Source organism: Podarcis vaucheri (genome assembly GCF_965113315.1).
Source record: "Podarcis vaucheri genome assembly, chromosome: 7".
Taxonomy (NCBI): Eukaryota; Metazoa; Chordata; class Lepidosauria; order Squamata; family Lacertidae; genus Podarcis; species Podarcis vaucheri.
Window position 1 is genome coordinate 33399621 of NC_138765.1, and position 22379 is coordinate 33421999.

A 22379-nucleotide genomic window follows, 5' to 3' on the forward strand; every position below is an offset into this window, starting at 1 on the left:
TGGTTGCAACTGAGGCTTTAGAATGTGCTGAAAGGCCTTCATTGCTGCTAGAAACTCAAGGATGAGACTTCCTGTGTTTCTGGTTTTCCTCCTCCTAAGTTTTAGGAATGAGCGGATCAGGCAAGGAGTTCCACAAGTCAGTGCCTGCCACCCTAATGGCTCAGTCTGTGGTAAAGGCCAACCAAACCTCAGGGGCATAGGGAATCAGTGAAAGACTGTACGAAAATGCACATTTTCATTGATGCACACATTTCTAAATGTATTTAACCCCCCCAAAATAATTTTACACATTTTCAGTTCATACACATTTTTCTTCATTTTTTTGGAGCAAAACTCAAAGTGTGACATCTGAATGGTCATTGGTATTAGTCTAGGAGGTGCAAATTGGGCCACTTTTGCTTAAAAGTAGAGACCAGACTAAATTCTCCTGCAACGTGAGGCTGCCCTTGAAAACAACTCAGAAACTTCAGTTGGTCCAAAATGAAACAGCCAGGTTACTGGTTGAGGTTCCCTTTAGATCTCACATAATCCCTGTTTTAAAACAGCTTCACTGGTTGCCAGTTCATTTCTGGGCCCAATTCAAGGTGTTCATATGAGAGTTTAAAGCTGTAAAATGGCCCAGGCCCCAAATACTTGAAAGCATCCCTATTATATTTATTCACTTGGAATATTTATGAGCAACCCTTCCTCCAAAGGAGCTCAGGGTGATATATAACATGCACAGGAGCAAATTAAACCAACATCAATAAAACATGTGCAAGTTGTTGTTTTTTAAAGCAAGTAACAAAAACATTATTGAAATGTATTTGTAATTTTTTTTTTTAAGAAAAATTTCTATAGGGCAGCTTCCTCTGGGAGCCTCTCATAGAAAGCTGCTTTATATCAGGTCTTTGGTCCATTTAGCTCAGTTTCATCTACACTGACAAGCAGCAGCTTTCAGGCAGGAGTCTTTCCCACCCCTAACCTGATGATGTTGGGGACTGAACACAGAACCATTTGCATGCAAAGCAACTGAGCTACAGCCGAACCTCCAAGGATAACTTGGCAACCGAATCTCCAGTCTGAGATGTACATTACTGGGAAAAACAAACCCCCGTGTTCTGCAGAGGGAAAGCAGAAGAACGGGGAAGTAATTCCTTTTGCAATCAGCTGCCCACATGAACTGAAACACATTCTCATCTTTCTCTCTCTCTTTTTAATAGTTCGGTAATATGTTTTCGGAGTCAGGTTTGGTGGTGGAGTGGAGGTTGGGAGACTGTGGGACTCTCAGAACTGTTATAAAAATAACAGTGTGATGAATGACCCCACACTCCATTAGATGGGAAGGAGGAGGGTTCCCCACCCCCCAGCACAAGATAAATTGTGCTTGTCATGAAAGGTACTGTACCGATTTACCTGCAGTATACCTAGGCCAGCTCACCAGTGACCTGGCTGTGCCAGCTTTTATCTCTGAAAGGGGTATCTTTATTGGTCTGGTTTGTAATGGAAATTAATATAGTTTGGAGATAGGAAGGCAGCTCTGTAGCAAGAGGTGCAAGGGCAAACCAGCTATTATGCCTCTCACACAGGGACCCTTGGCCAATCATTTGGCTGAGGTGAAGGAAATAGCTGTCACCCCACCCCCATGTTCAGAAGCAGACCCCTTTAGCAAGTAAACCTCATTAACCTTTTCAAGATCTTTGAGAGTGTCAGCAAGCATCTAGATAGAGACAGTCAAGTCAACATTGTGTAGGTAGGCTGTACACAACATACTGCTATAGTAATAATGATAATAATTTATACCCCATCCATCTGGGTGGGTTTCCCCAGCCATTCTGGGCAGCTCCCAACAGAACATTAAAAACAGAATAAAACTTCAAACATGAAAAACTTCCCTAAACAGGGCTGCCTTCAGATGTCTTCTAAAAGTTAGATAGTTGTTTATTTCCTTGACATCTGATGGGAGGGCATTCCACAGGGTGAGTGCCACTACCGAGAAGGCCCTCTGCCTGGTTCCCTGTAGCTTCACTTCTCACAGTGAGGCCCTTGGTGCTGGACCTCAGCATCCAGGGCAGAACGATGGGGATGGAGACGCTCCTTCAGGTATACTGGGTTGCGGGCAGGGGGTCTTTCCACACATGCAATCTGGTATGTGACACTAGGATGTATAAGTTAAGTACCTATCCTTTCCATCTTAAAGAGCAAGCTATGTTGCCACAGAGATAAATGGGTGGGCCTTTACCCACCTCACCTGGTTAGATGTCATTCTAACCCTAGGATTGAGAATGATAGACCCATGGGCAGGAGCTGTGTGTGTGTGATTTGCGAGAACAGAATGCTGGACTAGATGAGCATTTGGAGTGATCCAGCAGGACTCTTCCTATGTTCAGCCCTGAGCCACAAAACCATACCTTAGAATTTTTACATGAATTCATCCTTTTGGAAAACAGCAAGCATCAAACCCTATGCAACTCAACAGTCTTTGTAAAAAGTTAGCCATAATCAAGCCAACAGACTATTCAAGCCCTCTAAAAGAATCATTATAAGGAATTCCACCACCCAGGAGCAACTGTAGCTTTGAAACGTTTTCTGTGTGCATGTATTTAGGCATGAATGTGTTAAGGAAGCTTGAAGAATTGGATTTTTATGAATTTCTGGCATGAACTGGCCCAATTCTGCACATTCCAGGAAAATAAAGAGCAGATTGGAACCCAGTTATCTGAATTTTTCACTTTTCTGAAATTTGTGCTAACAATCTTTCACTCAAATAATGTACCAAAATACAAAATGTGTACTTTAGGATATAATATATCTGGAAATGTGTAGATTGAGATAAAATACATATTTAAAAATATGCTTTGTGAAACAACAATCAGATTAATGTAGCAACAGAATGGAAGGAGCACATGTGAAATTGATACAGAGCACAGAAATAGATATTGCCACTCCTAATTTTAGAGAACATTCCTTCCTTCCATGCAGGAGAAATCCATTTCATCACCTAACATGAAATTATAAAAATTCACAAGAGACATTATGGAGGCTTATTTTTTAATGTTGGAGTTCACCTGGTGGTGACATTTACATTGTAAAATACCCATTATGTAAACTCACACTAAGTCTCACTTTGTAGATTTTCAGCAGAGGAGGAAAAGCTCTGCATTAACCCATCATACCCACTGCATGAACCATACTCCATTCTTCCTCCTGGCTAAAATACAATGAGCAAGCCACTTGTATGGAAAAGGGAATGACATTTTTATGACAGAGTCTCTTCACATCTTGGCTGAGTAGGAAACAACAGCTGCACACAAGAGACATGAATAGCCTTCTTGCTCGACTCTATACAAATCCCCACCCTGAGTTTCCACTTTTGAATAGTTGCAAGGTTGGTCTTAGAATAACCATTATCTGTATCTGTACCTTTCCTTAGACAGCTGGCTCACAGCATGGCCTAATGGATGCAGATATTCTGGTTTCTAGCTAAGGGGCTCTTAACAGTGTTATTCCACCAGTGTGGTGTAGTGGTTAAGAGAGGTAGTCTCATAATCTGGGGAACCAGGTTCACGTCTCCTCTCCTCTACATGCAATTGCTGGGTGACCTTGGGCTAGTCACACTTCTCTGAAGTCTCTCAGCCCCACTCACCTCACAGAGTGTTTGTTGTGGGGGAGGAAGGGAAAGGAGAATGTTAGCCACTTGGAGACTCCTTAGGGTAGTGATAAAGTGGGATATCAAATCCAAACTCTTCTTCTTCTACACATGCCTGCTCAAAAGGGACTTACTCCTAGGTAAGTGTGTATAGGATATTAAGTGGGACTTACTCCCAGGTAATTGTGCCTAGAATTGCAGGTTTAGTTTGTTCTCTTTGTGAACTTGAGTCATCCACCTTCTGTAACCAAGGATTTGGGTTGTTGTTGTTGTTTTTTTAAAAAAAACCTCTTGGGATCACTCCTGTCACAACTGACAGAGCCCTTCTTCCCTATTTGAGAGGGGGAGAGTTGGCAGAGTGGCGATTACATGGTAGGTTTGCTGGGCTCCTTGGAAAAACTGAGTCAAATGTCAACAGGTTCTTTGTCTGTTTTTAGTGGTGCTGTAATGAACTCTGTCCTGCAGTTTTGCAGAAAGTTTAATACCCCTGCCAAAGAGGCTTCCATGGCTCTGCCCCATTCTTGAGTCACCTTAGAATTTCGTTTAGAATTTCAGACAGTGAGGGGCTTTGAGCTTAATTTATCATAGTAAGATGGCTGAAGGTGGCATGTGTGCTTTTCTTCCTAGTAAACATTTCTCCAGTGCTCTGCAGTCTCCCTGACTGCAAATAGTTTCTTAACTGAAGAAGCCCTATGGAATAAAATATCTCATGATGCTTTCCCCTGGACTTCCCCTGGTTCACCTCATCTCCATATTACCTCACAATAACCCTGTGAAGTAGGTTAGGCTGAGAGACAGTAAATGGCCCAAGGTCACGTCTTGAGCTTCATGGCCAAATGGGAATTTGAACTCTAGAGACTGAGGTCTTAGTCCAACACTAACTATTATCAAAATAAAAAAATTCCTTCCAGTAGCACCTTAAAGACCAACTAAGTTAGTTCTTGGTATGAGCTTTCGTGTGCATGCACACTTCTTCAGATGCACACGAAAGCTCATACCAAGAACTAACTTAGTTGGTCTTTAAGGTGCTACTGGAAGGAATTTTTTTTATTTTGACTATGGCAGACCAACACGGCTACCTATCTGTAACTAACTATTATATCACACTGCCTGAAATCTGCCTGATCAGCCATTGCAAGTGAGTGTAGGCAAGGCACAGTTACAGTTGCTATTAAAGAGTTTGTCAGTGAAATAATGAATACTAGCAATGTTGGCCCTGAATATGAATCTTTCCTGGCAACAACAAGGTACACAATGGCTAATAACAACACAGTTGTTTTTATCAACAGGTTTTACCTTGTGAGAGGCAGCATGGTCGATGCCATAGGCCTGGTTTGAATGATAACCAAGACTCTTCCTGAAACCCTTAATGCAAAACCACTTTCCTTCTAAACTTATTAAGTGTACTTGGTAAATTATGCAGAGACTTTGATGTGGGGAGGTTTTCTTTTGATCAGTACCTTGAAGGGTCACTCAATGAGGTAACCCATGCCAAAAGAACTGCTGAGATGAAGTCAGTGTATTGTTATGTAAATGATGTCAGACAGATAAAATCAGTGAAAGACATTCTGGCCAACATGAACACCAAAGCTGAACTAACTACTTCATTAAGAAAGTCATCACCCATTTCCATAACAATCAACAGAAGATGCTGGCTGCTTATCAAACTGTCATAAGGGACAATAGCCGCCTTTCAGAAATTGTCAGAATGATAATTGTGGAAGGGTAATTGTCCTGGTGGGCCCATTGCTGAAGGATGCACATGAATCCTGAGCAATCAGTGAATATTACTCTGAATGTGACTCCAGATCAAGCTGACCCCACATCCATACAAATGCAGTGCAGATCACCCCAGAATGAAGACAAAAACCAGAAGTGGAATCATCAAAAGGTCACAGCTAACGTCACAAACCATTCTATTTCCAGTTTATGTTCCTTTTACATGAGTGCTCTTATAAGTCTATTCCATCATGTTTCACATTAATCCACTTTAAAAAAACAACCACCTCCAAACCTCCACCCAAAATACATTTAAATACTAGGGGTATGCAAAAAAATGAGATAAATCCCAAATCAAGAACTTAAACAGGGTTGCTGTAGAAAAAGCAGGTCCAGGGGGGTGTCCCTGGTCAATTGCCTTAGTGTTCCAAAACCAGAAAGAAAGAAAGAAAGAAAGAAAGAAAGAAAGAAAGAAAGAAAGAAAGCTGAACAACTTTGGCAAAACCTCTCCTAAAAAAAGCTCAAGAACTTTGGTCAATCCTCCCCTAAAAAAACTCAACAGCTCCTGGCAATGACAATGGGTGGATCACAGCCAGTCTTTTTCTACTGTTAGTAGATTGCAGTCTCTTGGGAGTTGGATGTGTCTGCTGTAGACCAAACTGGCAATTGCTGAAGTCAATGGAGGAACGCCTCAATGTGTTCCCAAGCAAAGTGTGACCTCCAAAGTGTTTTGAGAAGCTTCAGAAAACCAGATTTATTTATTTATGCAAAACCCAAAACTTTTCTCCCAAAGCTTGCCATATAAGGAAAAATGCAAAGTTGAGGTGAAGGAGGAGGTGGAGCTTTTTTCTTTTGTGATGGATGGGTCTAATTTCTAGTTGGAGGGAATGATTTTACCAGGGCTCTGCACTCAAGGTGTTGAGAGAAGGATGTTGAAGCAACATATTACCTGGTGAACACAACTTTTCTCTGTACACTTTATTCATGCTGTGTGTTCATCTACCCATCTCTTATCAGAAGTCCCTCTATACCAGCTTTCTCTGTAAACTAAAATATACCAACTCTTTAGCTTGTTCGCATGGGGAAGATGCTCTGACCTTTTGATCATTTCCACAACCCAGGCATGAAGAACATTGTTCAGACCAATTCCCATCTGGGCAAGCTTTTGTGAGCCACACAGCAGTGATGGAAGCAAAGAATGGAATTTTAACTTTATATGTTATGGTAGTTTCTACAAAGACTCAGGGAATCTTCCCTATCCTCCATCCAGACAACTGGGAGACATTATGAGAGCTCAAGGATGCATTCAGGGCAGGCAAGGCACTCAAGGAGGTTGTAATGCAGACTGGTAAGTGATGCAGCCTTTGGAGAAGCCTGAGGGCCAGGCAGAGAGGACATTTGGCCTCCAGGCCCGACGATGCTTGCTGTTGGTGTCACTCTTTCTAGATGCTTTTTACAAGCTCTGCAACAATCTTTTTGAGATGGAGTGAGCAGAACTGCATTCCAAATGCTGCCACACCCAGGGAAGACTGAAGAATCTGGTCATTGCAAACTCCTACATGAAATGGCTCGATTTGTATCTCTTGTGTTAATATGTCCAAACTTAGATTTCCATCGATTTTTGCACTTCTTCAGATGTTTTTATGCTAGTCTGGGCAGTTTGAACATATCAAATTGATGCCTATTTTGAGGGAAAATATACATTTATAATATGTTTTTTGAGAATATTTGTTTTTAAAAAATAAATAAATTCAGATTAACCTGGAAACAGAATGCAATAAAATTATGGTAAAAATATGCTAAAGTGGTACAGACCAGAAATATATAGATTTATATGTTCCTAGACACATTTTTTAAATAATAATAATAATTAAATAAATAAATAAGCTGTCTATCCTAATACTCTCTAGTATAACAAGGAAAATCAATTCCATCTACTGGAATCCCAAGCTCACTCCCCCCCCCCCAATACCCCTTTTAAAAAGAAATTAACCACTGGGATTGCTTCCCTACCAGGTTCCTATCTAGAGTCATCATGTTATCTAGACATTGCAGGAGTTTCTTAGAATGTGGCATCCTCATCCTTGTTCACAAACTCAGGACCATTTTTGAGGTTCTGCGGTTGCTATAGCAACTCAGCATCACTATCAATTGCAATAGGTCAAAATGCTGGGTAGCATCAGAAATGTAATTTTCCTGCCGCCTCTCTCTCTCTCTTTCTCTCTTGTGACTGTTTCAAAGGTTTCAGTACAGTGACAGCAACATCTGAACAAATTCGCATGTGGGTGGGGGAGTGGGGAGAAGGGAGGAGACCTGGGCTGTGTTGCTGCTAAACATTATCGATCAAAAGCACAGTTTGTCTCTGCACCTACCTTCATTTTTCATCTGCCCCTAAAGATGTTAAACCAAAACAGGGAAGCAGAGCAGAGGATGGGGCCATGTTGCAGTGTGCGCAAGGAGATGTAGGTAGGATCGTTAAGGACAAGCTAAGTACTTTTTATTCTAGGGATCCTTCTCCACAACACAGTGAGTCATCCTCGAGGTCAAATATACCTTTCAGAGAAGGCAGAGTTGAGAAGAGCTTGTGCATTAAGGGGACACATCTCAAAATGGCATATGTTAAACACAAACTGCTTGGCACATATTGTACTAGTTTGAATTAATTCTGATGGGTTGGTAAGGTGGCTGCTGTTCCCGCTTGTGGAAAGGGGCATTATTCAGTGAAGGGCCATGGCTCAGTGACACAACACATGCTTTGTGTGCATGAGGTCCCAGGTTGAACCCCAGCATCAGTTCCCAGCATGGCAGGGAAATGCCCCTGTCTGAGAATTCTAGTGAGTGCAGACCTCGGATGGCTAATCTGTGGTCCACCAAGTGTTGTTGGACTACAACTCCCATCACCCCTGACCATTGGCCATGCTGCCTGGGGCTGATGGGAGTTGCAGTCCAACAACAACTGGAGGACTATCAGTTCCAAGTCCTTTTATCCAGAGTGGATAAAACCTGCCAAGTTAGAGACAAATCGGTGCAGGATTTTTTGTGTGTTGGGCACTTTTAAAATTTGCTCTCTCTCTCTTTAAGTCTATTTCTTTTTTTATTTTTGAACAGAATTTGATAAAATTTGTAGGCACATCAGTTCCTTCTGAGGAAATGGATTCTGACAAATTTTAAAATGGTTTCAACATAGTGACAGCTGCTACAGTTTAGGGATAGTTAAAAAATGAATCTCTCCCCTAGTGTTCTGTGGAGAATTGTCATAAAAATTGCAGAGAGCTGCATCCTTCAGTAAGAAGGCTGACAAATTGCAGACAAGCAAGTCCAGGGGCTTTTGTACTAGGCACTTTTAAAGTTTCTTTGGGTGTTAAGAACTAAAGGGGATGTGCCTTCTGGGTAAAATCATTCCCTCTGATTACAAGCTTGACCTGCGAGTCACCACAGAGTTCTCCCTCTGCCTCTCCCCATGCCAGTGTTTGCTCTCTGTTCTTCCACAGTCTCCAGGCTGAGTCCTGCATGGAGCTGTCCGTGGTGCAATTGAAGTCTTCCTTTGCCTTGCCCTGTTGAGACCATTACTCGGAATTGGTCACTGAACTCCTTGATGCTATAGTTAGGATATAATTGGAGTAAAGGAAATACATAAGCGGACAAATCATTTGTTGAGAAGGGGAAGAGGGTCAGATTGGGAAGTGCCTAAACCCACCACAGATTCATTTCTCCTACAGTAAGAATTAAGGGCAAACCAACAAGCACTCTAATCTTAGGACCTCTTCTCACAATATTTTGTGTGGATTCTAGCTATCATCTCTCTATCTATCATCTATCTATATCATCTATCTATCTATCTATCTATCTATCTATCTATCTATCTATCTATCATCTATCTATCATCTATCTATCTATCTATCTATCTATCTACCATCTATCTATCTATCTATCTATCATCTATCTATCTATCATCTATATCTATCTATCTATCTATCTATCTATCTATCTATCTATCTATCTATCTATCTATCTATCTATCTATCATCTATCTATCTATCTATCTATCTATCATCTATCTATCTCTATCATCTATCTACCTACCTACCTATCATCTGTCTCTATCATCTATCTATCATCTATCTATCTATCTATCTATCATCTATCTATCTATCTATCTATCTATCATCTATCTATCTCTATCATCTATCTACCTACCTACCTATCATCTGTCTCTATCATCTATCTATCATCTATCTATCTATCTATCATCTATCTATCTATCTATCATCTATCATCTATCTATCTATATCTATTTAGCTATCATCTATCCATCGGTCTACACAATCTTTATTAGTTTTTTAAAAACAATCCTTTGCTTAACAGAAAACCCTCTTGACACAACACAAGGTTATACTACTCCCAGGCCAGAATCCAGACTATGAAAAGAAAACTCTGAATGCCTTAGGGCATGTATGGTTGTCCTTATTTATGTAAGCAATAAAGCAATATCAGCTGGCTGTAAAAGAATCTTCTCACAATATTTTGTACTTGGGTGCCGATTCCTAAGAACAAATGCCTGTACTGGATCCCGCTTGGTCAACAGGCAGGCTCTTTTGCTAGAAGTGCCTTTTACCAACTGGAATTGGTACAACAGGTATGACCATTCTTGGACCATGGAAGCTTAATGACAGTAGTTTGTGAATTGGTTAGCAATTAGCTCTGTTCGTGGCTTCCTTTGCACCCGATCCAGAAGCTGCAGTTAGTGCAGGATGCTGCAGCACCACTGCTGAGAGAAGCGAGAGCTTGTCAGCATATAATACGTGTGCTCGGGGATCTGCACTGATGACTGATTTGCTACCAAGACAGGTTCAAGGTGTTATGTTTAGTATATAAAGTCCAGTTTACCTACAAGATTGCCTTACCCCATATACACCCACCCAACTGCTTCGATCTGCAGAACTGGAATGCCATGTGATATCTGTTCTACATTTGATATCTCCAGTTGCTAGTCACAAACTGAAAAAAGGATGCTTTATGTATTTTGTAGCCAACGGGGGTTACACAATTTTATTATATTTTTTAAGTAGTCAGTTAAACCTTGTGGACATATCAATTGGCCACAGCCTTCTGAATTCAGGATGATGATCATAACGCACGAGAACTGGCATGACTGTACACTCATAATTTTTTTTAAAGGTGGTTAGCATGAAAACCCCTGGAGCTACAAATCTGCAATTTGGGAAGATTTAATCCCTCTACAGAGGCTACCATGTCTCCAAATTTCATGTCCCTGGGCTAAAAGCAATAATGTTATGGCCATATTTTGTCTCTCAAAAGAAGTCAATGGGATTTCTGAAGATTTGTCAAATCCGGATCTGGATCCAGATCAAGTCAGACTTGTTCAGGCCTAATCAGGTTTTGCGAATTGGAGTCACAAATATGACCAGATGGCCTATACACAGCCATAGTAAATTGAGCTTGCTTTTGCTGGACTCAATTCTAATTCACAAATCCTGCCATGTTTGTTACATATCCAGCAACATATCCTCTTCTTCCTCTTGTGGCCTGGTGGAGCTCTGGAGGCCTCAGCAGTCTCTTCTCTCTGTCTCTCTGTGCCTCTTTTTACTCCTTCCTTCCTTCCCTCCCCTTCTCTCTGCTATTAAGAATGTTAGTATCACAGAAACCAGGAACTTGTTTTCCCATGGTACCCATGGGTATGTGTGGTGGGGCAACAGACCTACAACAAAGGGTAAATATCTTCTCCAGTTTGGGTTACAATCAAAGCCAGAGGATAACTATCAAATATGGATGATTGCCCCATAATGCATTTGAAGTTCTCTTCCAAGCCAGGGAATAAGCAAACTTCATTAGCCTCACTAGTCACCATTGCATTACATTGCATCAGATCCACCACAACACACAACGGAGTCACCTTTGCATTAGTATATGGTGACTGTTGTATGTTGGGAGGGGATCTAATGCCAGATGACTGCTTGTCTAAAACCAAGTGGCCCTTCAGGCATTGATGACAACAAGTCCCATCATCCATGACCATTGGCTATGCTGGCTGGGCCTCGTGGGAGATGACATCCCACAACAACTGCTGGGCCACAGGTTGTGCAACCTTTGGTCTAAGTCACTAGTCCATAAGGAATTGCTCTTGACATACAAAGACATGTGAGCAAGTTTCATGACCTTCAAGGGCTTCCAGTTGGAGGCCTAGATACCCAAGTCCTCTAGACCTCTGTTGCTAGCTGTGTACTTCCTATGGCATTTTTTTTAATTCATCCCTCTCTCTCAAAAAGAGATATAGCTTCACAGCCTCCAGCACAGCATGACTCCATCAGACCAGAGCATTCATGAGCAACTTGGTTGTTCAGTTTGTTTTGAAACACATGTTCCCCAGGCCTCCTTAGGCTTCCTTTAACCCAGCAGGGTCAAGATGCTCCAGTTCTCTTTGGTGCAGTGGGAAGGCTTAAGCAATAAAAGCAAATCAATACACAGGATGAAGATACAAAGTGCCCCGATGCAGCTCAGAGTTGTGTCTGACACGCGTCATTCACAGGCAGAGAGGGAGGACTGGAGGGAAGAGTCAAGCAGCCGGGCCTCGGTGAGAGAAGATCTCACAGCTTTCTTACACACACATACACACACACTCCTTCGTTGCTCACAACAGCTGTCAGAAGCATAAAGCCGTTTGATTTAAAATCAATTGCCCAGTCAAGACATACCCTTTCTGCTAGAGTGAAATATAACATTCAAAACGCAGAAGTGAAGGCAAAGGAGGCAAGGGAGCTTTTCTTTTTCATTGCTGAGAGCTCCTGCGGTTTGTGAAATGAGTGTAAAACCTCCCAGTTAATCTGATCATGCAAGTTGGGGTCAGCTTCAGCAAACAGAGTTCAGAAGAGTGCCAGAGTTCAAGCAAACAGATGATAATGCTGTACAGCAGACTTTGCAAAATGGACCCGTTTTGCTTATTTGGAATCATAGGAACCAACTCCTAGTGGCCGAGGTCCCTTCAGCCCCCCAGTAAAACATTTGAGGGGGCCAGGCTCCCCCCAAGTTGATGTGCATTGCCATTCAAATGGTGTGTGTACACCTCGTCAAGTGACTGATTAAGCAGGGTGGTGCAGGGCTTACCTGATCCCCTCCAATATTTTATTCAAATTGGCACATCTGTTTGAGAGCCAGTGTGGTGTAGTGGTTAAGAGTGGTAGACTCGTAATCTGGTGAACCGGGTTCGCGTCTCCACTCCTCCACATGCAGCTGCTGGGTGACCTTGGGCCAGTCACACTTCTCTGAAGTCTCTCAGCCCCACTCACCTCACAGAGTGTTTGTTGTGGGGGAGGAAGGGAAAGGAGAATGTTAGCCGCTTGGAGACTCCTTCGGGTAGTGATAAAGCGGGATATCAAATCCAAACTCTTCTTCTTCGTCTTCTTGGAGGGTGGCTTGTAGTAGGTGGGTAAAACTGGGGGTGAAACCAAAGGACTTTTTGAGGGGGGGCAGAGCAAAAAATAAAAAATGGAGGTGAGTGTGTGGGGGCTTATGAATAAGGCTTGGGCAGTCTTGCTTCAAATATCTTTTAGATTTTTTTTAGAAAAGCCAGATTGAAACAGTAACGGCCCAGCTGAATTACCACATCCTCCAAGCTTTTCCCTGACCCATATTTTGCTCACAACATAAGGTAAGGCTGGAAGCCTGTGACTGGCCCATGGTCCCCACGTGAACCTCATGGCTGAACCCTGGTCTTCCAGGCCCTAGTCCAACACTCTAATCATGACACTCTAGCCAATATAATCAGAAGACCCCAGGTTCAAACTTTCACATCCCTAGTCTTAGAGATCACAGCCAGAAAGGAGCTCCTCCTGAGTGCTGCTGCCAATCTGAGTAGATAATACTGACCCAGCAACTTCATACGTTTAGAAAAGAAAACTGCAAGCGAATCAATGGCCTGGTGATGCTGGAACTAATCAGCCTCTAAATCCCAAATATCCGTGTCTTTCATTTTACTATAACCTAGAGCACTGTGTGTATCGCTGCTGCTACAGTATACATAATAAGCTGTAGTAGAAATAATAGCATCAGTAACCCCAGGGAAAATTACCCCATATCAGATCATTTCACTTCCTAGGAATGAAGAGCCTGAGGTGCATGTTGGGTGGGGAGAATATTCCTGACAAGGTCAGCAAGGAAGAGAAAAGAATTGGCCACAATCAAATCAGGGAAACTTGTGAGCAGCAGAAACCCAATTAAGGGTGGTGAATTACTTCCAGACACTCTAGTTAAAAATGAAGCAACATCCCCCCCCATATGTCATGGCATTGGCACTCTCCCACCTCTTCCAGGAACAGGGGCAGACCAAGACATTTTGCAAGGAGCATAGGCTGGTCCAAGGCCGGTCAACTAGTTCACTTCGCTAAACCTTTATTAGGCATTACAAGTATAGGCCACCATAAAGCATCCATATATAAAATTTTAAAAAATATATACAAATAAACAGGGCTGGTCAACTTACTTTGGCACCTTAGGTAGAAAATCCCACCACTGGCAATAAAAATACAACAATAATACATTAAGTCACCAACAATTTGCTGTCTTTTCATGACATCTCAAGTCTCTGCCTAAGAATGGTAGGGCTAACCCCATCAAAGAACAGGAGTCAGCTTGTCTCCATCCCTTTGAAGAGGGAAGATATGGAAGTGTGCCAGGTTTACTGCTTCGTGCCCAGCATGTAACAGGAAATACCTGGTCTAGAAACAGGAACCATCCACTCTCTGTGTGGCTGCTCCTTGAGGTAAGCTACCAGTGAATGAGGATGTCTCATCTCCCATTATCTCTCTGTTAGAACTCCATTTTGTTTGTTAAAGCTCCATATTTGATATTAGAAATGCTGTTTAGCAATCCATGTATGAACTCTCAACCTACCCCTTCTAGTTAAAAAAAAAGGAGAGATTGCTTCAAGTACACCCTGTATTCTAATGTTAAAAACACCCTGTATTCTAATGTGAAAGAATGAAAAGTTGAGAATATATGAAAGGAGATTGGCTAGGCAGAACAGTATAATTGAATTTAAGTTAATGTAGAGAATGGATGTGTTAATCATTGATTATTAAGAATAGATGTTTGCAGACGTGCAAATAATAGAATAATTAATCCGAAATTAAATTAGACCTTGAAGGATGACAATGTGTGATCTCACATTATTATAATGAGAAAACTGTGGTTGGCTAGCCAAAAGAGCTACTGATGACTATGGGTTGTAATATCTATGGGAAAGTTGTAATCATTTGATGGTAATCTGGAAGTGTACAAGAAACATTGCTTTGGATGTTTTTCTCAGCCTCCTCCTTATTTTTTAAGCTGTCCCTATGCAAATTTGTATTTCAGGAAAGGACTATCTTTGCACTTGGAGCCTGCATCCTTTTCTTTTGAGTTTCTGGGTGGGATATCTTCAGTCTAGAATAAGGTTACCAGGCTTTTTTCAATGAATCCGGGGACACTTTTCAACTTTCTACTAAACAGATGGATTTTGTCAGGGGACTGATTTGTAAATCCGGTGACTGTCCTGGGAAATGGGGACGTCTGGTAACCTTCATAGGCGCCGACTCCATGGGGCCTGAGGGGGCCCGAGCCCCCTCAATAATTCGTTTGGGGGGGCTCAGCCCCCCCAATAATTTAAGAAAATTATTAAGACTCTCCTCCCTGGAAGAGAGGGGAGTGGTTGTGGGCGGGAGCCCGAGCTCCGCCTCCTGGCCGGGGGCCTTAGGCCCCGCCCCTCCTCACCTGGGCTGGCACCCACGCCCACCGGAGGCAGCCAACCAGGTGTCTCCGGTGGGCGTGTTTAGCAGCTTAATGCTGCGGGGCCAGCTCCGCCTCCTCCTCCTCGTCGTCCCGCAGCGAGTCAGGATAGTTCCCCGTTCGTTCCCAGCAGCGACGACCACGTGGATCTGACTAAGAAGAGAAGCTTTAACATAGAAGTTTTGCCTTACCTTTTCTCTACGATAGTTGATTTGGGAGGGTTGAGTGCCTCTGTGTGTGCAAGTGGAGTTTGTGTGTGTTGATTTGCTCTATCTGGGGAGTCTCTTTGTACATCCCATCTAGCCTCCTTGTTTAGCTAATTTGGAGTGTGTGTGTGTCTTCAACGTTGCTGCGCTGTTTGGGGAAAAAAGCGGGGGAGCTTTCACTGCTACGTTTTTGTGGGTGCTAATTCTACTCTGCTAATATTACCCCTCTTACTGCTAAAGGCTTTCCTTAATTGGAGAGTCTGTGGGTTTGCAGAAGCGATTGTTTAAATCTGTGGGGTGTGTCCTGAGACTGTGTGTGGATATATTGAGTGTTTGTGCGATTGCAGAAACGCTTTACTTTGAATCTGCTGGTGTGTGTGCAGAGTTCGTGGGGGGGTATATTTGCCCACCGGGTCTGTGTGTACCTCCGGAAGTTTTTCACTTCCCGGAAGCAATGCTTGTCTCTTTAAACTGCTCCTCAAGCTGCTGATTTTCAGCGGTCTTAGCATTGGTTGGGGGTGCAGGCATTGAAATTGTGCTTAAAATGGCTGAAGGTGGTCATCTCTTTGCAGACATTACATTGAGGCTGCTTACCTTACACGGACCCAAGCCTCCATTGTCCTTCAAACCCCTTGTGTCTCTCTCCGTGCTTTGTTTACCCCCACAGGCACCCTCCGCCCCCATCGTGGCTCCCTCCTGACTCTGATTTCCTTTACCAACCCCCTTCCCCCTTATGGTTGCTGGCTGTGCCTTTAATTTATAGTTTTACCCTTCCCCGTGCTGCGGCTCCCTTCTGGCTCATATTGACATTCCGTCCTATTGTTGTCGGTTGTGCGTTTATTTTATAGTTTTATTTGCCTTGCATTTATCATTATATTAGCTGTTTTCAGCATTTGTCTTACTTGGGAGACTAAGTCACCCCCTCCCCATTATCCTTCGCCCTCCACTCCCCCCCCTCCCCCCAATAATTTAAGAAAATTATTAACTGAAAAGAGTGGTGTGAATCATGATAGTGTTTTTTTTTTAAATAAATTTTTATTGGTTTTCCAAACACAAAATAAAAACAAACAATGCACAATACACAGACATACAAACATATAAACATGTATAATTTCATACACTTGTTTTCATACACCTTACTTCCCGGACTTCCCCATACCTCCCTTTTTCTGCTTCCTTGTTTTACATTTCTTCAGCAACTCCTCCAATTAACTAATTATTCAATTCAATTTCTTTTAAGTTCTTCTTTAACTTATTGATTACAGCTGCAATTCTCTATTTCCCTATTCCTTGACATCTTATCACTCCTCAATTTTACAACAGTTTTAAAGATATATTTTACATTTCTTCCAGTCTTCTTCCACTGTCTCTTTCCCCTGGTCACGGATTCTGCCAGTCATCTCCGCCAGTCCCATATAGTCAATCACCTTCGTCTGCCATTCTTCCAGCGTGGGTAGTTCTTGCGTCTTCCAATACTTTTCTAAAAGTATCCTTGCTGCCGTGGTAGCATACATAAAAAACGTCCTATCCTTCCTTAACACCAATTGGCCCACCATGCCCAAGAGAAAAGCCTCAGGTTTCTTAGGAAAAGTCCTTTTAAGGACTTAATTTCATTATAGATCATTTCCCAAAAGGCTTTAATCTTCGGACAGGTCCACCAAAGGTGGTAGAAAGTACCTTCAGCCTCATTACATTTCCAACATTTGTTATTGGGCAAATGATAAATTTTTGCAAGCTTAACTGGGGTCATATACCACCTGTAAATCATTTTCATGATATTTTCTCTTAAGGCATTACATGCCGTGAACTTAACACTGGTGGTCCATAACTGTTCCCAGTCAGCAAACATAATGTCATAATGAATCATGATAGTGTTACGGTGCTGCGGGCACACTTAGAATTTGTCCCGGTGCGCGAACCTTCGTGTAAAGTCTGGCGGGCCAGTGCTGCGGCCGCGGCGACATCAAAAGGACTGGAGCAGAATCGCCTGGAATCCTCCACCTCGCGTCGCCTTGACGCTTCGAGACATTATGACGCCACGGCTATATAAAGCCCACCCTGCTGGCGCAGTCATTCAGTGTGTTAGTTTCGTTCAGTGCATGCTGCAGACGTGTTTAGCGTTCCGACTTTAGTGATTACTTTTAAAAAACTTTAAAACTCACTAATTTTCATCTAAAATTTAGAAAACTTCCCGGGGCAGGACCCTGGTATGGGCCCCCCCAATATTTTTTATAAGTCGGCGCCCCTGGTAACCTTAGTCTAGGAACCCCTTTTCAATTTCTCCAACACTACAACTGTGACTTGAGAGTATTGTCCTGGCCAGAATAGTGTTTGTGGGTTCTAGGATGGCTCCACCCACCCAGGCAAGCCACTGGGTGCTTTTAGACACAACTTTGGAATCTTGCCTGCGAACCAAAGGTCTTCCTCAGCTCTGGTGTGTTTTGGTTTCCTTTATTGGCTTTGACTCTTGATCTGCTGGCTTGAGCCCTCAACTCTGACAAACCTTGCTGGCACAACTCCTGCTTGCTATCTCTCAGCTCAACTTGAACTACAGCTGAGCCTGGCAGTGGGAAAGTGGTGTGGCCCTTTTTTGTCTGGTGTAGCTTACCTGGTTAACACAAGGATATGACCGAATCCACCCTTTCCCCCACTTCTAATTTGTTTTAACAGTTTTTAATGTTGGATTTTTATATTACTGTAATCTGTCCTGACACCTTATGGTGAAAGGGGGAGGGTAATGCTTGAAATCATCATCATCATCATCTGACTGTCACAGGTATATACATGGAACCTCTCTTTTTTCCTTCCCTTTCTGGAATTGACTGTAAAGGGGGGCAGTTTTGTTTTCTTTGCTTGACATTACAGATTAATTATTGGCTGTTTAATTGCATTAATTAAATAGGTCACAAATGAAGCATGTGCATGTGTTTGCTGCTTTTTTATTCATGCTCAGTTGTTTTCCTCCTTGTTTTGGTTTACTTTTGCAAAGTTGCATCATCTTCTCTTTACTTTTAGGATACCTGGGATTTCATTACACTGAATTGTTGTTGTCCTTTGTTATTAATATAATATTAAGATTGTTTCCCTCTTCCCTCTCCAGGACTGGTACTTTCCCTCCACTCAGCCAGGCCTGCCTGTCCCATAAATGAGCTCCCAGGTGTGTTGATCATTGCCAGCCTAATTACCCACCTACCCAGAGGCATCTCTCTCACGTCACCAGGTTTTCAGACTGATTGCCCACAAAACACATGGGGAGGTAAGAGATTTCTGTTTTACCAATTCTGCAATGCTAACTCCTGCTCTTGCAGGAAAACCACCACACTTATCATTCTGACATTTGTCAGGCTTCCTCCCCTCAGAAGAAGGAACCACATCTGCAAATTGCATCTATGTCTGGCAGAAAATAAAAAAGGTTTTTATTTAATTTTTTTGTAAAGTTCTCCACATGTAACTCATGGAACGGCCTGCCTGCAATTTGGAAGGTTCAACCACTCCATTGCCTGAAAATTTCATCTACTTCTGTAATAATAATAATAATAATAATAATAATAATAATAATAAGCACATGAGTGAATACCCACCTCCTTGCATGCCACATTCCCAATCAAGATCAGGTACCTATCCAGTTGCTATAAATTAATGGAGAGGAAAAGAAGAGGAGGAAGAAGATGAAAAGGAAAAGACTGGTGTTAAGCACAATTTATTTTAAAAGTATTTAAAAGCCATTGTTTGACCTTTAGTGCATTATAATAGGAGGAGCCCCCTTGACAGCAATGATGCTACTCCTGAAATACGGCAGCCACAGAGAGAAAGAACTAAAAGCCCTTTAAATGTGCTCATCATTTACACTACGTAGTAATGGTCGGCTTTGTTTTCAGATCTAAAAAGTAATTTCTGAGACTGCTTCCTTGTGCCAGGAGTTCACATAAAATTGATCGGTGTCTCAGCCCAAGAAGCAACCTGGGTGTTAAAAATTCCAGAGATACAAAACAATCTGGTTATGAAATATTTTCTGGTTTGATTTTGAATCTCCTCTTCGGGTCTCATTAGTGTCCTTCGGAGGTCCAAAAGAATCATTTGACTGCAGAAGTGAGCCGGTTTGCGAGGGGTGCTGCTGCTGCTTGCTGTCTTTCCAAATGTTTGCCGCATGCTGCGTACCCTTGGCTCCCTCACCATGCAGAACATGCTGCTTCTATTTTTTTATCTGAAGGAATAAAAGGGCAATGGGAAACAGTGTTTTTCTCAGGGTAGTAACTGTCATTTTCGCAGTGCTGGACCAATAAAAGAAAGGGCCTTGAAGTGAGCCACAAGGGAGCTGGGAGGCCAAGCTCCCACCCATGCTTTGTTTGCAGGAGGCTGAAATCTTTAATGACACACCAAAATAGAAAGGGCAACCATAAAGAATATGGGGCTGGGGAACTGCACATATTAATTGGGATAGTGAATTGAGGACTTATTGGTTTGGGGAAATTGTAGGTAACAATGGTAGGGACCCGTGGTAGAACCAGGAGAAGCGAGAGAATGTTTTCAGCCCAAGGGCCATATTGATAACCTTCTAGGAGCTGCATGTGGTAGTGAGCATGGCCAGAAGCAAAAGTGAGTGGAGCAACAGATGTAGTTTTTCCCCTTTGTACAGTAGCCTACATACCCCTCTAAGCACACAAGCCATAGGTTTCTACAGACTCACACATTCTTCTTTCTCCACCTATTTAAGCCAGAGACATTATCAGAGTTTGACCTATTCCAGCCAGGCAATAACACTGAAAGAGTTACAAGAAACTTGGGCTCACCCAACCCAATGGGTTGGCAGGACATTTGGGGCAGAGAAAAGAAAGTATGTAATGCACCCTTGAACTTAGGAAATTGACTTCCACAAAGAGTGCTGGTGGCACACTTAGATCATTTCGGAGGAGAAAGAGAGGCTAAAAGCTTAATGTTAGCTAAAGAGAAGCTCTAGATCCTGGCCACATTCACACCATATATTGAAAGCACTTTGATACCATCATTACTCCCCCCAAAGAATTCTGTGAGTTGTAGTTTGCAAAGGGTGCTGAGAGTTGTTAGGAGGCCCCTATTCCCTCCACAATCCCTGATTGATTTAACAATCAATCTCTCTTCACAGGGGAATCTGTATGGTGTGGATGTGGCCCCAGAGCCATCTAATAAATTATCTTTGGGAATGCTTAGGTGTGTGTGGAGGAATCCTATTTCACTCCATTGTGATGGTCCCTGAAGAAGACACACTTCCAAGAGAGTGGAAGCTTAGTATGCTATGTGAGGCATTTTACAGGTGAATCCAACTCCCAGCTACCTGCTAGCTCTTTTCCTTGTTGCTTCACAGGAAGGAGTTTTTCTACTGCCCTTCTCCCGGAGTTTGTACCTCCAAACCACTCAAGCCCCCCCCATTTCCTCCAGGGCTGGATGAGCCTCTCTGCCACTGTGAGGTCAATAGGCTACTGATGACTCTGCCTCTGGGGAAAAAAGCATTTGCTGCCAGACACTCTCTTTGCTCACCCACAGACTCACCATTCCTTGCTTCTCCTTCAGGACTGATGTGCCTTTTAGAGGCACCACAGCTCATGCTACGCCACCTCCTGACCCCTGGCACCCTCTTTCTGCTTAACATCTAACCTGAGTTTGCCATGAGAGGCAGTAATGTGTTTTGTATATTGTAAGCTGTTTCAGATGCAATCACTTTGGTTGGAAAGCAGCACAGAAATTAAAGCCTAATCTAAGTCTAATCTGGGACCTAAGAACATGCCCACCTGCTACCTAGTTGCTACATTCTCCTGTCATTTAACCCGGCAGCTGCTCCGTCTTAAACACCATCTGATTGTTAACACAGCAGGCTCAGAGCAAGGCAGAAGACTGCAGCCATGTGTGAATAAAAGGTCTGTCAAAGAACAAAAGGAAAAACCTGTCCATTGCCTAGAGGAGATACACCGCAGTGTAAACAGAGATGACACATTAGGTCCATCTGGAACCTCAGACAGGAGCACACACATATGCACGTATTTATCTTTGGCTGTATAGCAACAAATTCTGCCAGTCCTGCACAATGCTGTTTTGTTGGTTATTAGTAGGAATGCTGCAAATATTTGCACCTGTCAAGCTACTTGTCAGTGTAGCTCAGTATTCCCTACATTGACTGGAAGACATTCTTCAGGGCTTCAGGAAGAAGTCTTTCCCAAACTTGGCTGGACATGCTGGGAATTGAACCCTAGGCCTTCTGCATGCAAATCTGATGCTCTACCACAGCTACATCTCTTTCTCCAACTGACGGTCTAAGCTGTGGCAACCTCATGCTTAGATGACAATGCACTTTACATGATATATGTAATTAATTAGGTAAATAAGGTAAGTTACATAATTATGCTGCAGCAGACAGTGAGATGAACAACATGGATTTTGGCAGAAACTGAACTGCAGTGGAATGGAAACAGTGCTGTATGAGACAACTACAGGGCAGAATGGGAAAACAGTGCTGTCTTACAGCCCTACCATAAAGTATCCAGTGAAGTAGTGACATTCTTACAGAGGAGGGGGACAAAGTTCTCCACATTCCCAGGTTCCATCCAATCTTTAGTCCCCTCTTAACCTTTGGAGCCAATTCAAAAGTTCCTTGCCAAGCAATACATCTGAGGAATTTTGGGAGATGTCAAAAGAGTTTTGGCAAGCCTAGCAAAATCCCCCTGTTGTACTGTGTTGATTCTCAGATGCTGATTCAAAGCTGTCAGCCAATTCTTTACATGCCTGTCTTTACCACTTCATAATGAGCCACAGTGTCATGCCTTGCAGGAGTGCAGAAACAGGGAACGCCCTGGTATACCTGCATCAACACAACCGGACACCTTCATCTGTCCCAGTTGTACAAAACATGTATTTCCCATATCGGTCTCTACAGCCACAGCAGACACTGTAACTCTCCAGTGGTTTGACTTCACACCCGAAGGCACACTCTACCACTGTCTCCCAAGACAGACAGATGGTAAACAGTGCTTTGTATGAAGAAGATCCCAGATCAAATCCCAGTATCTCCAGGTAGG